Below are 12,215 nucleotides of genomic sequence, written 5' to 3'. Positions count from 1 at the left end.
TGATTCTGTATCATAAGATGGACCTTACCAAACATCAGCCCAGTTAGCATTAGTAACTAAATCGTATACCTTCAAGGACTGGAGCCATTTTGGTCCAGAATCACAGTAATTCCCTCCTTAACTCTATTTCTATGCATGCATGAATCCCGGAGTTTAACTGCAAAATGGCAACTGGTGCTGCTGTCTTACTCTATGTAAACACCTTGGAGGTTCAGGGACTTTTTCAGGTTATGCTAGCATGTCACCCATATGTTTAGGTAACCATCCCATTTCCCCATGGCCTTACCTGTTATCAAGAGAAATTACAACAGCATGTTTGACTGACTGAACATTTATTTGAGCAGGAGGCAGAGTATTCCATCTTCCTCTCTTCGATTCCTGTTTTCTCTAGCCGTCATTCTGAACATGAACCACACTGCAAAGCACCTGACCATTTCTATTCCACTCAAATTTCTCTAAACTTAGTTACCCTGAGTAACTGACCTCTTTGGTCCTGTGTGTTCTCAACCAGTGGTGCTATGACAAGCCAAGTCTTACTAGGGTGATAATGCATAATAACATCTGATTTCACTGTTCCTAAAGCACTACATGTACGGTAACAAATTTCACTCTTAAGGCAGGCAAGAGAGATAGCTCCTACTCCACAGAAAGAGGGGGCATTTCAATGTGCCCTAGGGAAGAAAACTAGTAAGGGATAAGCACTGTCTCTGCTTACTCTCTCCTTCTAGGGCCCTTCTATGCTTCTCTCTCCCTCCCCCTCCCTTCATAAAGTCATCTTCTCCTTGAAAGGTCTGAGAAATTCCCAGAGAAAAGCCATGATTTCTGATGAGGACAAAGGATCTTGTAGATGTGTGAAGGTGATGAGATATAATCCTTGACCATTGTAATGGGTTGAATAGTATCCACCTCAAATTCAAGTCCACCTGAAACCTTAAAATGTGACCTTATTTGGAGACAGGGTCTTTGTAGATATAATTAATCGAGGATGGAGATGAGATTACATTGGATTGCATTGGCTTAGTGTAGGCTCTAAATCTAGTGACTGGTGTCCTTGTAAGAAAAGGGGGAAGACATAGAAACACACAAAGATAAGAAGGCCATGTGAAGACAGAGGCAGAGATTGCAGTGATAGAGCTACAAGAAACACTAAGGATTGCCAAGAGCCACTAGAAGCTAGGAAGAGGCAAAAAAGGATTCCTCCCTAGAGCCTATAGAGGAAGCATGGCCCTGACCATCCTTTGATTTCATACTTTTAGCTTCGAAAATTCTTAAAGAATGCGTATCTGTTATCTTACCTTTGTGTTAATTTATTATGGCCAGAAATCTTGACTCATCTAAGGAGTCCCATGTTCCACACCAAACAGCCAGTGTTTTAGCAAGTCAATTGTTTTATCACTTTAAGTTCCCCTGAATTAACTATTTTCCTAGAGCAGGTTCTTATCAACTTTTAGTCTTATCTACTTGGAGTAGGTTTCTGTTGATCTCACTGCTCTCCAAACCATCCCACAGTATTGCAGTCACCATAATATCTCTAACATCCAACTATGATAGCATCACTCCCCTGCTTAGAATCCTTCAAGGATTCCCAATTCCCAAAAGGTAGAGTCTCCTTCCAATGGCTTGACTTACCTTCATATCCCATTATTTCCCCAACTCCCGACGTGGATTTTAGTCACACTGAACAACCTGACATTCTCTAACTATATGCCATACTTTCCAACATTCCTGTGGCTCTGTCCATTTTGTTCTCTTTAAAATACATTTCCATGAGATACTCTTAAATATAGGAAACAAACTGAGGGTTGCTGGAAGGGAGGTGGGGGGGGGATGGGATAATTGAGTGATGGGCATTAAGGAGGGCATGTGATGTGATAAGCATTGGGTGTTAGACAACTGATGAATTATTGAACTCTACATCTGAGACCATGATGATGGACTATATGTTGGCTAATTGAATTTAAATAAAAAATTTTAAAAAATACCCTTCCTCTTTACCACATTTATTTGGCTCACTGGGAGACTCTTGATATCTCCCACAAGACTTCTGAGTTTCCAATCCATTTTAAATGCCCCTCTGCTGGGTCACCATAGCTCCCTCCAGAAGCACTTACATCACTTACTCTTAGTAGTTTTCACCGAGAAGTCTCACTCAACAATAAAGTCAATGAGACAGGCACAATGCTCAATTTACAACCAGTAACTATTTTAGAAATTGTGAGAAATAAAGCTTATGCATTAAAAAATTAACAAATATACAGTATGTGTGTCTGTTTCAATGGATTTTTTTTAATGTAATGATTTTAAAGGATGCAGTTAATATCAAAGTTGTATGACTGGGATGAATATTGAGAAGAGATAAGACCTGAAGAAGGTCTTAAAGAAACAGTGGGACTTATATAATTAGTTTGTGATATTCTGGACAAAAATAAAAAAGCAAGAACAAATTTGGCATTGGGATTCAATAAACTGATGGGTTTAACAGCAATTTGGCAGATAGTTTTGTTACCTGGACACCAGTTATGTTGACTGGTTCAACTGAAGTGCCAGGCTGGTATGGCCTAATACAGTTGCTGAGTCCATGAATGGAGGTGTTGTCCCTGGAGTACTTTTGGTTACAGAAGAAGTCTAAAAAAATACAGAAAAGGAAACCATCTTCCCAGTGTCCTGGACAATGTTCAGATGAGTCAGGATCCTAAGTCATAATTTCAAATGAAATAGACAGATGTATGGGACATTCAGGCTATCCCTTAGCATGTTAAATTGCTTCATCCATGAACCATGGGAAATTAAAGCCAATTAGTATCAGCTGAGAAAGGGACTTGGGAATTTTTTCTTGTGGTTTAACTCAGGTTCCCAAATAGCAGTACTGCAGGTTTGTGCAATCAATTTCATACTTTACTTCCTACATTAAGCCTCAAATAGAGCAAAATTTCAATTTCTTTGGACAAAACTGACCAAAACATCCAGTTGTTTGCTGTTGCTTCTCTTGTAAAAAAGCTGTATTTGGAAGCAAACTTGTCAAAAGGATTCTGTTAGGTGGCCTATTGCATGCCATTTAAGATGGGTATTGTTAAAAGTATGATATCGTCTTGGATTCCTCTCAAGGAACCATATGACTCAATTATACCTATTTGTACCTTATACAGAGTCTTTTCACTTGAATAAAGTTATAGCAAGATTCTGAGGATTTAAGATATGAACAAGGTAATCATCACACAGTTTGCATTTTATGTAAGATAGACTCAAAGGAATACATGTTAAATTACAAGAGAAGTTGGTAAGGTTGAAATAGGTTAATTCCCCATTGAATACACTTTGTAAGGATTTCTATGAATGGGCGAAGGGATATTAGATGGGCATAACTTTCAACAAGGAGAACACAAGCCACGGAATGAAGCAAAAAGGAATTTTGCTCCATTTTCCTTTTAATTTTTTTTCTGCCTGGAAAACAGCTGGGTCATCTATTTTTTAAAGACCACATGCTGATTATCTACATAAGGATTAAGCCAATAGTCTCATTCTTACTGTAAATATTAGCACCTATAAGAATTTAGTCTGGTCAATTAACCAACTTAGTAAGTCATTTTCATCCTTGATTTTCTAATAAGTACCAGCTACAATTCAATCCAGTTGGTCTCAAAGGAAACAACCAACAGACTTTGGTTTGATGGAATTCTGGGGGAAATATCTGTTATGTTCCAAGGGAACTAGGAGGAAGATAGCTATTTTCAGCTACCCAGACTTGATGTGCTTCTTACCAACAATTTTGTTCCTGGTGAAAGACTCTTCTGTAACTTAAGTTCAACACTTCTACTTTTATGGGCAATTATTATGTATGGCTGGGGGATGTTTGTCCCTAAGCTGTTAGTATCACATCTCAGCACTCCTCGTGGACTCTCAGGTACCACTTGCCTTGAAGCTCTTCATCTAATACCATGTCAGCTCTCTTCCCATCCTTCCATCCATCCTCCCTACCACTTACCTGTACCACACTTCCTAGTGGAATCTAGGATGCATAGTTCTGTAATCACCTCTGTAGTTCTACTTCATCTATCATTATTCCCACCTTACAAATAAGGAAACTGATCTTAAACATCTCTCTACTTTAAGGCAGAAAAGGCTAAAGAAATGCTAGACTTCCAGTGGTTACACTGTTAAATCATGAGAAGGAGATTTTTTTACATTTTCCTCAGTTTTATAAAATTATCACATTGTTTAAATCGTCATAATGTCAGAAAAATCAAAGCAGAACTCGTATCGGGTTGCCATTTTTACTGTACTTGAGTCTTTTGTTCTCATGCAGAAAATTCTTTTTCCACTGGATCATGTGGGGAAAAGGTCACTGGCTAGCAAAACCCAGATTTTTGCCAATACCTTGAGTTCCAATTATTTTTAACCACTGGGAGTGGGTGGGGGCGACTCAGTGTAGGCATCAATTATGACTGATCAGACTACAAATACTTGGCTGTTGTTATTGTTTTCATAAAAAGGAAGTCTGAACACACAGCATGGTGCAAAGAAACAGAGGCTTAGAATTCTGGGAGGAGGGAGCATAGAAAGTTAGCTCTAAAAATAATAACACTATCAATATATAAATATATAAAGCTTTAGTTTCTGAAAACATAAGGGACATTTAATAAATGCTTTCTAACTGACTCACACAAGCAATTACCCTGAGATTAATAAGTATCTCTTATAATGCCAGCTCCTTGTTGCTTTTTTTTTTTTTTTTAAAGATTTTATTATTTATTCAACAGAGATAGAGACAGCCAGCGAGAGAGGGAACACAAGCAGGGGGAGTGGGAGAGGAAGAAGCAGGCTCATAGCAGAGGAGCCTGATGTGGGGCTCCATCCTATAACGCTGGGATCACGCCCTGAGCCGAAGGCAGACGCTTAACCGCTGTGCCACCCAGGCGCCCCTCCTTGTTGCTTTTTAACATCATAAGAGGATGTGTATCCATTCAACAACTACATTTTGGATACCCATTGCTTTTTAGACCTTTTGTGGGCATATATAAAGACTCTGCCCAAATGGTAGTGGAGTAAAGATATGAAGAAGAGCCCCAAACACAAAGGAACACATAAAGTTTCTATACATTTGTAAGCTCAGAGAGGAAATTTTTTTAAAAAAAATTACAGTTTTACTTTTGGGTACTTTTTGTAGTGGGAAACAAATAAGTTTGAGAAAGAAAAACTGGAGGAAGACTTGAAAAATTGGAGTTGATTTCATTTATCATCTTACGTAGATGAAAATCATTTTTGTTGGTTGAAGATATCAGAAGTGTTACTAGATTTGCTCACTGATGACCATACCCTGTGAAGGCACAGAATAAGATTTGAGAAATTTATTTGTGCAGAGAATTCTGACCCACTCACAATGAAAGATTCCAGTTGAGGACAATTTTATGTTCTGCCAGGAAATGAAACAAAATATGTGGGACACAGGATGAGTCAAGATGGAAGGATAAACTGTAGTTTCTTTTCCTTGCAAATGTTGAAGTGCTGTTCTGTTGGTCGTTTATTTTCCTCTCCTCTTGAGTTGTAATACCAAGGTCTGACTAAGGTTAAGAAACAATAATCTAATTGATACCAACTTTTTTACCCCCTAGCTCCTGTAATACACTCTCCTAGGACAATAATCAAAGATATACAATCCCAGCAGGAGTCGAAGAAATAAGTGATAGCCTTAGGAAGTTGAATTGAAGACTTTGAAAAGAAAGGTGCTTTAGAGGTAAACACTTTGGTCCCCTGGCTTCACTACTGTTCATGACAACCATGTTTCTGCAGTTCTAAGACGTTTCCTATTTGCTAACATTCTGGATACTCTACTATGAAACCTGGAATTTTTTTTTTATTTCTATCAATTATGGGCAGGGGGGTTTTACCCATTCCACATTTTCTGAAAGGAAAGACTCTTTTTATGCAATTCAGCTAAGGACACTGGTGTGCCAGGGAGTGGAGTTATGCATTAGATGAGGAAACTCTACAAGAAAGATCCTAGGGAAGGACCCAAGAAGTGAAAAGAGATGCACGGGGGTGGTTAAGATCCAGCCCCTTTTTGGTTCCTAGGGGGACATGAAGGATCTAGCAGCCAGATCTAAAAAAAAGCAGAATAAAGAAAAATCCATGGCATTGCTAACCACTTTGATCCAAGATCCGAGAAGTTAGCTAGTGCTCATTTTCCCCATTTTATAAGTGAAAAGGCATGAATACTTCAATGGCTTTGGTTTTCCAACATTTCTCCTTTCTGAAGAAGGAGCCAAGCCTGCCAGGAAGTTATTGAGTTGGTCCAATGACCTATTAGACTACAGTCTTTTTTTAGAGCCCTTTAAAAGGTGACAGAGAATTCAAGGTTACCAAAAGCACAGATTATAAATGGCACACGTGGAATCACTCTCCTGACCTCAAGAAAAGCACATGCCAAGAGGCCAAACCCCAGGTGTGAACTGATTTCCCAAGAGTATTGTGGAGCAATGTGGGGAGTTTTGTCTGTATGTAGAGCCTCAGAGACCAGAACTCCAAATTTGTCTAGGCTCCGGAGAGACCTTTGAGGTATACGTGCCGCAAAATGTAACTTCCTGTCTCTATAGGCAAGAAACTTTGAAGCAGGGCTAATAAAATGAGCTCCTAATGAGGCCTCTCAGACATCAAATAGGCAGAGTGGAAACACACTTTGATGAGGTAAGTGTAAGGGGATCAGAAACATCCCCCCACCCCCAAAAGAGTTTCCTTTCAAAGCCATGTGGGCTGAAAAGTTAAGGATGCATCATACTTTGCCAAAGCCAAGATATCTGGAGCAAGACTTTGAAGATATTAAAGGATTAATGAGTGCATAATTCGTAACTGGCCAAAGTCACCCAGCCTTTGTGTCATCCTCTACTGTCTCCCAGCCAGATTATAGAGGTTCGACCCTGTCCACCACCACACCCCAATTTCTTCAGTAGGCTTCAGTTTTTTTTTTTTTATTTTTTTTTTTTATTATATAAAACACCTCTCTAACAAGAGAGTGATTAGGATCAAATTTTTAACTCTTAAAATTTGTGAAGTCACCTAATTCTTTTGAATCTGCTCATAATAGTCTGGACACAAGCACACATTCAGAAGTTAGGAGCTATGGGTTTAACATAATTGAAGAAGATTTCATCTCAATATTAGGAAGAGTTTCTATGAAACAGAGTTGTATTTAGGGAGGTGGAAGGCAAGTTGTTTCAGAAGCCGGTGAGTGTTCCAGCCCTGGAACTGAGGCTGAAAAAAAGCCTGAAAGAAATAACACAGACCTTATGGTATGATATTAACTGACATGACATTCAAATACACCAGCACTTGTATTTGACAACCTCTGCAGTTCTTTCCAACGTTGAGTCTATCATAAATAAATGAGGGTACAACAGACCACTTTTAATGGTTATAACAAGGATTTCTTTCCTCAGGAAGGCACTTTCCAAAGAAACACAAATGGTCAATCCAGACATGGGAAGATGCTTGACATCATTAGCCATCAGAGAAACACAAATAACAACCACATAAGATACTACTTCACACCCATGAGGATAACTATAATCAAAAAGACAGATAATGACAAGTGTTTGTGATGATGTGAAGAAATCACAACTCTCATATACTTCTGGTAGAAATTTAAAACAGTGCAGTTGCTTTGGAAAACAGTCCAGCAGTTCTTCAAAAGCTTAAACATAAATTACTATATGACCCAGCAATTCCACTCCAAGGAATGAAGCCAAGAGAAACGAAAACAAATGTCCACATAAAAACTTGTAAGCAAGTACTCACAGCAGCATTATTCTGTTTTTTTTAAGTTTTTTAAATTTATTTGAGAGACAGAGTGAGTGAGAGAGAGAGAGCATGAACAGGGGGGAGGGCCAGAGAAAGCTGCAGAAGCAGACTCCCGACCAAACAGGGAGCCCGATGTGGGGCTTGATCCCTGGACATGACCTGAGGCGAAGGCAGATGCTTAACCCACTAAGCCACCCAAGCATCCACAGCAGCATTATTCTTAATATCCAAAAAAGTGGAAACAACCTAAATGTCTATCAACTGATGAACAAGTAAACAAAATGTAGTATTATCCATACAACGGCATATTATCTAAGTGTAAAGAGAATGAAGTACTGATACCTATATGTGGATGAACTTGAAGAAGTCATGCTAGTGAAAGAAGCCAGGCACAAACTGCACCACATTTTGTGTGATAGCACTTGCTGTGTGATTCCATTTTAATGAAATATCAAATAGGCAAATTCATAAGGACAGAAAATAGACTGATGGTTACCGGGGGCTACAGGGCTTCAGGAGACATGGAAATCGACGGCTAATGGGTATGGGATTTCTCTTTGGGATGATGAAAATGCTCTAAATTGATTGTGGTAATAGTTTCACAACTCTGTGAATATACTTAAAAACACTGAATTGTAAATGCATGAATTGTATGGCGTGTAAACTCTATCCCTTTAAAATTGTTATATATTTTTTAAAAAAAGTATCTCTGGAAAACCTGGCAGCAGAAGTGTTTAACAGACCCGTTGAGGCAGGACTCTGATCAGGCTGACGATGAGCCCAGGCCTATGGCATCCGCTGGCTTCAAGCCCTGTCGGGAAACAGGCTGTCAGAAGAAAGGGGGTAGTGAGATGTGTCTCTGTTGCTCCGCATTCGCCACTCATACCAATCAAACTGAAAGAAGGAAACTCTTCCCTTAGCAGATAGCCCACTCCAGGCTGTCCCCCCCGTGCCACTCTCAGCCGACAGTTGTGTAGTCTGCCACCTAGAGCAGGCTGAGGAGGGTGGAACCCGTCCAAGAGAACACCCAAAAGCTTGCCTAGACACAATATTAGCTCAGAGACCGCGCTTCTACCTCAGTGGCTTAAGAATTTTGATTCATTGGGTAACAGTGTATCTTTGATGATGTACAAATGCATGACTCAGTTTTGTGGCTTTTAGCACTTCAATGCTGGGAATCCACTGAAGCCCATTTTACTTATTCCAGAGACAGCCCTGGACTTCTGCCCAAACTTTTTCCTTCCTCCTGGCTCCCATAATAGGGAATTTCTTGTATGTTGGCCTCTCAGGAGAGGTGCTGAGATGTTCTCATTTCACTCGTATAGCTCTAGTTTTTTGAGGGCTTTTCAATCTTTTGAATCCTTTATTAAATTACAAATATCAATGATCAGATAATAGCTTTATCTAGGATTTTCAAGAATGGAAAACAGGTTTAAAAACATAATCCAATTTCCCCTGAAACTTGACTTTGTTAAGATCAGAGTGAAGTCAATGGATTTTTCTAGCAGGGACGCACCAAAGTGGTTGACAAGACACCATGTTAGGATCTGGGCTTCCGTGCTATCAATCTAGAGCCTCATGCAACCTCAGTGTCCTTTTGTCTACCAGCCTGCAGGCACAAATAATTCACACGGACACTGTGACTCAAATGCTGCAGGCTTGTTGCCTTCACTCACATAATTCTAAGAACTTGGTCCCTTGAAAAGCCCTGCAAGGTATTCCTGGGCTTCTCCAAAGAAGCCTTCCATGTGTTCAAGCAGGCCCTACATATGCTGCTGTTTCCACTGGGCCTCTGCTCATGATCTCCTGACTACCTGGGCAGCTGCTGCCTCCACTGAGCTCTCATTCTGTCAGGGGCTGCTTCCCACTGCTCAAAGCACCATCTGAGCCCAGTACCCCTTTCAGCCCTCATGACGGTCCATACGGAAATGTTTTCCCATTCCTAGGACTATGTGAGATACCAGAATACATCTCTCCCAGTGTTCTCTCTCACTGAACTCCCAGTATCTGTGCACAAACCTTCAGGCAGGTACTTTAGGCAAAGTGAACCAAAACCCAATTCAGACCCAACATTTCCAAGTCATAGTCAGACATCCCTACAAAGCTCTCTATATTTTTCCGGCTAAGCTAAAGTCAACTTTTCTTATTTAAACTTATCTAACAGGGCACCTGGGCAGCGTAATCAGTTGGGTGTCCAACTCTTGGTTTTGGCTTGGGTTGTGACCTCAGGGTCATGAGATCGAGCCCCACATAGGGCTCCTCACTCAGGACGGAATCTGCTGGGATTCTCTCTCTCCCTTTCCCTTTGACCCTCCCCCTGCTCATTCGCCCTCTCTCAAATAAATAAATCTTAAAAAAAACTTATCTAAAATTTAATTCGTGCTAAAAAAAACTTATCTAAAATTTAATTCGTGCCAATCAAATCCAAGGAGACTTGAATACAAAAAGCCTCATTTTCAATGTATTAGTTTAAAAGGAAAAAGTATTACCAAGTTAGCATTCTCTCTCTTTTACCTAAGAAAAAGATAGGTGGGCAAGCTTCAGAAAAATTATTGGTGAAAAGCTAAGAGTGAAGAATGGTCACCACCAATAAATTATAGCTCACCGATACCTTTGCTCATGGTATTTAAATTAGATTTTCCAAGTTTCTACCAGTCACGTGTTATAAACCAGAAGTACGGACCTCATCCTTTATATTGAGTTGACTTTTGCTAATCTTAGTTGCAAAGAATTGCCCAAATTCTATTGTACCTTGGCTTCTTACCTTTCTTAAATCATGATCCTAGGTTTGGGACTTGAAATAGAGAAAAGTTCTGAATTTAACACATAAGGCTATGATAATCCCTATTAATTAGGCTCTGACTATAGATTTCTGTATAATAAGACTTTATAGGAGTTGTCACTTTTATCTCTACTTATGTAACAGTATGTTAAGATGGGACTCTTGGCTTTTCAGCTTTTTAAATGATACAAAGACCAAGAATGATAAAAGAAGTGTTGGATCTCCCCTTTTTCCATGTTCTAAAGTCAGGTGCTAGACCACCTATGGAGAATAAGCTAAGAGATCATAAAAGTATTTCTACCAATATCAGCCCATCACCTACCTCTTAAGAGCTACAAGGGAGAAGTTAAAGAGGTCAGTGGAGAATGCCATGGAAAGGTTTATGGTGTGTTGGGATGTCCATCTCTCCTATGGGGATAGCAAGTAAAGTTCTTTCTCTTATCTCAAGTTGCCTGAAGAGAAGCTTAAAGAAAACCATGTGCAGAACCTGACATGTATCCCTGGGAGTTTGAGGCCATAGGACCTGTATCCAACGTTAACTTGGGAATTTCCAAATATGAGAGGCTGGGGTTGTGGCTACCCTTGCAAGAGAGGAGAGGTGGCTGCCATGGGAATAGCCTGCCCTTCTAGTTTGATATTCTCCATGTGCCAAATGTGGACTCTGAGAAGAAGAGCAAAACTGGGTCATACTGAGAGAGAGGGCTAGAAGTTTGTCTGGATGGTGAAGTGACCCTGACAGAGGAGGAAATGATCAGGAACCAGGAATGGAGAGCAGCGTATAAATAACCACTGAGGAGGCACTGCTTTAATTATGGAACTGTGGCTACAGAGTCCCAGTGATGAGGTGGGGTTTTTATAAAATCCACAAACACATCAATGAGAGAGACAGCCTTGGACATCTGCCAAAACAGAGTTACCAGGAAATCTAAGGAACCTGTCCAAGGTTCATCTGGAGTGGGGAGAACAAGTTTAGAGGGTAACTGGAATAGGCAACAATGAGAAATAACAATAGTCATCATAATTCAGTTAACACCGTGGTTAGTATGTTCAGAAACTTTACATGTATTAATACATAAAATTGCTTTCTACTTGTTCTCTAGCAATGTTCAATAAACCAGTGACATTTATTCCTATCATTTCCATCTCTAACAGATATATACATTAAATAACCATAATGTACCACTTTAATGCTGAAAATGTAGTGAACAAAACAGATATTTTAAAGAATTTTTTTTTATTTGACAGAGAGACAAACAGCTAGCGAGAGAAGGAACACGAGCAGGGGGAGTGGAAGAGGAAGAGGCAGGCTCTCAGCAGAGCAGGGAACCTGATGCGGGCCTCGATCCCAAAATGCTGGGATCATGCCCTGAGCCAAACGCAGACGCCCAACGACTGAGCCACCCAGAAGCCCCAAAACTGATATTTTAATGAGAGGGACAACATCCAAGTAGAAAAATAAGGTAAGAACAAATTGTGGTAAGTGCTGTAAGGCAATTAACCTGGTACTGCAATAGAGTAATTAAAGAAAGTCAATTCAGGCCATTGTCTAAAGGAACTTGTGAACATCAGTGTGTGATTCGACTTCAGTTACCTCATCGAGTTAGCCACAGAGTTCCACCACAGGAAGGGAACCATCAATCAC

Source organism: Ailuropoda melanoleuca, chromosome 5 (genome assembly GCF_002007445.2).
Source record: "Ailuropoda melanoleuca isolate Jingjing chromosome 5, ASM200744v2, whole genome shotgun sequence".
Classification (NCBI taxonomy): Eukaryota; Metazoa; Chordata; class Mammalia; order Carnivora; family Ursidae; genus Ailuropoda; species Ailuropoda melanoleuca.
The sequence above is the reverse complement of the archived record's forward strand: the minus strand, read 5'-3'. Positions refer to the sequence as shown.